At 39.2% G+C, this 6,106-nt stretch overlaps 1 pseudogene; it reads right to left on the minus strand.

The window, feature by feature from the left end:
- Nucleotides 1-2,041: 2,041 nt before the first annotated feature.
- On the minus strand, nucleotides 2,042-5,085 carry LOC123652622 (annotated as a pseudogene).
- Nucleotides 5,086-6,106: the final 1,021 nt, after the last annotated feature.

Here is a 6,106-nt window from a genome sequence, read left to right on the forward strand (position 1 = left end):
CTGATTCCCACCTTTGTTGGTTCAAATAAATAGAGATGTGGTTGAATCTTTATGAAGTATTTATTAATCAGACTAGATGCACAATGCTCGAAATTTGTGCAAGAGACTTGGTTCTCGAGGCTGCGGAAACTGCCTTGACCCTCCCAGCCCTAGCTTCACGTGGAAGGTCATCCAGAAGGTTATTTGGCATATTATGCTTTTATTATTATAGGCTAGTGGCCCAGTGGATGAAATTTGTACACGGGGTCCCTCAGCTTGGCCTATACCCTCTCACAATCCAGGACCCTTCAGGGGATGTCCGACTGCCAGTTTAGGTCCCATCCCACAGTTGGACATCCCTCTCTCAATCCGAGACCACTGGCTCCTAATCACTTTCCTGCCTGCCTGAACACCCCTACCCACTTACCTGTCTGCTTGATCACCCCTAATTGCAAGCCTGCCTGCCTGATTGCCCCTAATCACTCTGTCTGACTGCCTGATGCCACCAACTGCTTGCCTGCCTGCCAGATCACCCTTAATTGCTCACCTACCTGCCTGCCTGATTGCCTCACCCCCTGCTGCAACGACTTCATCCAGAAGGCCAACTGAATGACGTGCAGAAGGTCATTCAGCTGTCCAGTCTAATTAGCATATTGTGCTTTTATTATTATGGATAGCATGCAATCTGAGACAGCGTCAGGTGTAACACACTGAAGAGACCATTGTCAGTCTCCAGGGTCTCTAAGAAAATTTCTTTATAGTGAGTAGCCATTAAATAACCATTATTCTATTTCTATTATATGCCTCTCCCGATCATTAAGATTTTCTATTAGGAATATTAAATAAAATTGAGTTTTTAATAAAGAAAAATGGAATTTTTAGAATTGTGGGTTTATTCTTAAGGATGGATCATTTGGCTCTTTGGTTTTATATTTGCTTCAAAAAGCAATGGTATCAGCCAACTTAGACCTTGACATTAAACTCGAACTCCTTGTGGTTGGCTATGACTTCATAGACCATTCTCAACCAGAATCTGTTATGTTTCTGATGGGCCTGCCAGCTTCCTCTTGGACACTTGTTAAGGAAAGGGTGCTGACTCTCCTGGAACAACCTCTTCTTTGTGCATGTCTTAAAAAAACACACACTTAATTATGTATCTTTGTATTATTCAAGTATAGTTGGCATACAACATTGTATTAGTTTCAAGTGTACAATGATTCAACATTTATACACCTTCCAATGTGATCACCACATTAAGTCTAGTAATCTTTCTTATTTGAATAAAAGCTGCCTCTGCTACTTTCTCCCCATTCTTTGGTTCTTCCACAGCTTTTGGTATTTTAAATCATTGCCTTTTGGTCCAAGCCTTTTCACAGGCATCCTTTCTCCAGCTTATATGTGCTTGGTGTGTTCAGCTGATCATAAGTGGGGCAATTTTCACCTCCCTTCTTTCCCAGGGTGTCTTCAGAGGAGACCTCTGAAGGTGGTGACCACCAGATCTAGTCTGACCATGAAGAGTGAAGCAGAGTTGTCCCCTCTCTTGTCTTCTGGGACTGAATTCTGCTGTCTGGACAACAGCTCTGGCACCCTGAGAAAGGGTCAAGATAGAAGGTATGAAAACAAAACCTTGAAATAATTTCACCTTCCAACTTTGAGAAAGACTTGCTAATTTCCCTCCTTGCCCCATTTCATCTCATTTTTAGTACAACCCAGGCTGTGCCCAGAGCTGGGGGTTGTAGCTTCAAGTATATAACAGTAGCAGGTCCCCCTCTACTCTGTGCAGAGGCTCACACCATACTTCTTACTTTTGCAAAATTATCTGGTAGAATCACCAGAACATGAACCAGGAGAGCAGTGGTTCTCAACCTTCCTACTGCTGCGACCCTTTAATACGGTTCCTCATGTTGTGGTGATCCCCAAACATAAAATTATTTTCATTGGTACTTTATGAATCGTAATGTAAATATCTGATATGCAGGATCTATTTTCATTGTTACAAATTGAATATAATTAAAGCATAGTGATTAATCACAAAAACAATATGTAATTACATATTGTGAAATATTTATTTCTAATTACAAATAAATGAAATTTTGTCTTGAAGCATGGTGTAGCATGGGTAACAGTCTTACTATAACAACAACAAACTACATTGCTACATTTTGCAACAGTATGTGTAAAAAGCCAATGTCAGTGCGAAGGTTGCGATTGCTTCTTTCTCACCAGATCAGAAATTCTCGGGGAAGTCTTTGCAAGAGCATAACAAGGATCATCTTCCACAACAAGTCTACTTCTGTATTTAGACTTGATAACCAACAAGCTGGAAAACCCTGTTTCACAAAGATATGTTGTTGGAAATGGAAGAAGAAGGCGCAACATAGTCTCTGACAGAACAGGATATGACTGCAAACACTTGATACAGAATTTTGTAAATGGCATTGTAGAGAAATCAGTTCTCGCTGCATCACTGTTAATAAGTTCAATGAACTCTTGTGCTATCTCAGGAACATCTTCAACTTTGACTGTGAATGGGCTTCTGGCAATTGCCCAGATTTCTGCCTGATTTCCAAATCAGGTAGATTTGGAAAGTACGATGAAATTTCGTCTGCAAGCATGTGCAAGTGTTCTTTCACAGAAATTATCATTGTATTGAATAATTCTTTTGTCAGATTCAATGTCATGTTCCTCAAAGAAAGCAGATAAGTAGGTGACATGTAAATTTTATTTTCATCCAATTTTTTTTCCAAAGCTGAAGATTCATTTGCAATGATTGGATCATTTCAGACAAATCGAGGCATGTTGCATTTGGTTCTTGCAGTGATAAATTTAACTCATTTAAGATGTCAAAGATGTCAAAGATGCTATTTTCTGCAGTTCACTTTTATCGCTGAAAAGTGCTTTGAACTCCGGTCTTGCTTTCTGATTTAAAAACGTTTTAAGTTCATCACGAAGCTCAAAAACACTTTTTAAAACCTTTCCTCTCAACAACCATCTCACTTCAGTGTGAAATAGCAGAGCATTGTTCAGTGTATCCAACTTGTTGCACATTTGTGAAAACAGTTTAAAATGCTTTCCTTTACAAAACTGACAGAACTCATGATGCTTTTCATTATTCTTGTAACTCTTGTGGCAGTGTCTTCGTTGCTAATATTTGCTGATGAATCATACAGTGAGTTCCAATGACTTTTGGTGACTCATTCAGTACCAAACGTTGAAATCCAGATCGACAACCTAGCATAGCTGGAGCACCATCTATGCAAACATCACAAACCTTTTCCCAAGATATCTTATGCTTTTTCAGAAATGAACCAACTGTGTCAAATATATTACGTGCGGTAGTTGTCGTTTCAAGAGGTTTGCAAAAAAGAAACTCACCTTAAAAGTTGCCCTCATTAATATACCTCATGTAAACCAGTAACTGAACAGTTTGCAACGTCTGTAGATTCATCAAGCTGAATGCTAAATATTGGAAGTGGAGCAGATTTAACTTCCTGGATTACCTAATCAAGAATATCAACAGAGCCGAAACTGGTTTGGCTCAGTGGATAGAGTGTCGGCCTGCAGACTGAAGGGTCCCAGGTTCAATTCTGGTCAAGCGCATGTACCTTGGTTTCAGGCACATCCCTAGTAGAGGGTGTGCAGGAGGCAGCTGATCGATGTTTCTCTCTCATCTATGTTTCTAACTCTCTTTCTCTTTTCCTCTCTGTAAAAAAAAATCAATAAAATATATTAAAAAATATCAGCAGACATGTCATCTATTCTTTTGCACACAGTGTTGTTAGATAAGAAAATTGCACTCAATTTCGTAACAAATTTGTTTCTGATCATAACTCCAACAATTCTTTGCCCGCCTTCAACAGTAAATTCTCAGCAATGGTGTGAAGTTTCATAACTCTGACAATTCTGAGTGTCACCAAATATGAAGCTTCAATGGCTGCTTTGTTTGTTGAAGTGTCAAATCTGGCTTTCATCAGCTTTGCTTCTAAAATAGTATCATTGCCAACAAAGCTCGGATGGTTGCTATCAAAATGGCGTTTTAGCTTGTTCAGCTTCATAGATTTGGTTAATAGAACTTCCCAACAAACAACACATTGCAGTTTCTCAATTCCTGCTATAATTATTGAGATAAAAGCATATTGTAAAAAATCCTCACTATATTTTCTTTTCTTAACGTTCTTCTCTACACCAGTGTTTTTCAACCTTTTTTGGGCAAAGGCACACTTGTTTCATGAAAAAAATCACGAGGCACACCACCATTAGAAAATGTTAAAAAATTTAACTCTGTGCCTATATTGACTATATATAAAGTAATTCTCTTGAATAGGAATCAAATAAACACAAAGAAAGTATTTTATAATTACTTTATTATGAAATATTAAGTAAACAAAATAGTGAAAAATTATAAAATTCTTGTCTTGTCTGCACCTACGGCACACCAGGCAACATCAGTGTGCCGCGGAACAGCGGTTGAAAAACGCTGCTCTACACTATCCCTTGTCATGGGATGGTTTAATAATGAAAATAATATATAACTAAGCTTTAATAATACAAAATATACATGGCATAGTTCAATCAATATAGTTCATTAAAGTTTCCTATAATTTACCATTCTCTGTGTTTTTGTTTTTTGTTTTTTTGGTTTTTACATACCTGTTACTATCACAAGGGGGCAGTATTCACATCAACCACAGCTGAATATAAAAAAAACCTATCAGCATCCAGATTAAATTTCTATGGTACAGATTTTTTCCCCAGTAGTTGATGATTTTACATTTACCCAGTAATTATAATTCATGAAGTGTCCTTTTACCTCCAATATTGCTGTTTTCAACACAGTAGCTGCTTTTAACAGAGTAGCTGCTTTCAACACAATAGCTGCTTTCAACACAATAGCTGCTCTCTACACAGTAGGTGCTCTCTACACATGAGTGACTGGTGCGCATAAGTACATTATGGTGCCAACCCTGTATTTGTATAGGGTGTATATGATGGTGTTGGTGCGATGATGTCATCACGCCGGGTACTCATACGTGGGCGTATCTGCACATGGTTGGACCCGCCTGAAGACAGACTAGCGGTGTCTGGGTTCCTAAGACCATCAGACATCTGTGTTTTCCGATGGTCTTAGGCAAAACTGTGAAAGGGTCGTTCGACCCCCAAATGGATCGCGACCCACAGGTTGAGAACCGCTGCAGCAGAGCGTTTTACTTGGCATTTTCAGTTACTCCTACCCTTCCATCACTAGGCACCTGACCCACTCTGCTTTCATTTCCTCAGAGAAGAGAAGATACAACAGAACAAAGATAAACTACTTGAATTCTTGGGTCTTAAATTTAAAACACCTGGATTCAGGCATAAGATTAACAATAGGCCCAGCCTGGACTTCTTGAGTTTGGGGAAATGGATGACTATGAAAGAACTAAGTCTCCATATTGGTGGATTCTTATTCTGACTCTCATTCCTGAGCTGCTGATGGTGGAAACTGGAAGATTATAAAGGAAGTCCTGGAAAAGAACCTATGGGTTCCAAGAGTTGGGTGGGAACAAAAGAGAGGTCTGCCTGATATAACCAGAAAGACTGGCTGAAGAGTCCTGTGAGGAGTATCTGCTCTGGAGCCAGGGAACATTTTCTGTGCACCTGATGGTGGTGTGGGTGTGGCTCAGAGGCCAGATGTGAGGGGGTCATGATTAGGACAGACTGATGGAAATTGTCTGGACCAGTGACCAAAATGGCAAGAGGAATGTCTCAGCAGAACCTGGCATGGATGAACCAAGATGCTAAGCATCCCTTGGCAATTTTTGAACTCTCCTGTGAAATTATGGGGAGAACCCAAGTTGGTAGAGTACATTCCCATCATTCCAGAATAAGGACTTCCAATTGAAGTCAGTTCACTCACAGAATAATAAAGTGATTTGTTACACACTTTAGTTTATGAACTGAGTTTAATGGCCACTCTGTATTTAGTAATAACCTCTTGTTTTGAGTTAAAAGTCTATTTTGGGTAGGAACAAGATGGAAAATACTATCACACAGCTAAGCAACATGCAATAAATCCATATTCCAAATGTCTGTGTCCCATATTTCATGATCAAATCTAAGGCAATGAGGAATTGAGAAAAATACATAA

This window comes from Pipistrellus kuhlii, unplaced genomic scaffold, assembly GCF_014108245.1.
Source record: "Pipistrellus kuhlii isolate mPipKuh1 unplaced genomic scaffold, mPipKuh1.p scaffold_m20_p_2, whole genome shotgun sequence".
Taxonomy (NCBI): Eukaryota; Metazoa; Chordata; class Mammalia; order Chiroptera; family Vespertilionidae; genus Pipistrellus; species Pipistrellus kuhlii.